Below are 284 nucleotides of genomic sequence, written 5' to 3'. Positions count from 1 at the left end.
GCTGCGCGTGCCGCGCCCCTCAGGCGGAGGGCAGGCGGGAAGGGAGGAAGGAGCCGTCTCCTCAGGGCAGCGTCTCTCCCTCTGTGTCGCCTTCGGGTACCGCCACTCGTGCCCCTTGAACCCTGCCCTGGTCTCGCCTGTTGTGGTCCTCTGTGCCCACCCCCCCACTCCTCTGGCCGGCGTCTGGGTATCCTGCTCTCCCGCTGCCAGTTTGTTCCGAGGTGTGCGGCGCCTTCTCATTGCCCTTGTCCCCCAGCGTCTCCCTGAGCTTCTGTGGTGGCTTG

This window comes from Charadrius vociferus, unplaced genomic scaffold, assembly GCF_000708025.1.
Source record: "Charadrius vociferus isolate BGI_N301 unplaced genomic scaffold, ASM70802v2 scaffold767, whole genome shotgun sequence".
NCBI lineage: Eukaryota > Metazoa > Chordata > Aves > Charadriiformes > Charadriidae > Charadrius > Charadrius vociferus.
Note: the sequence above shows the minus strand (reverse complement) of the source record.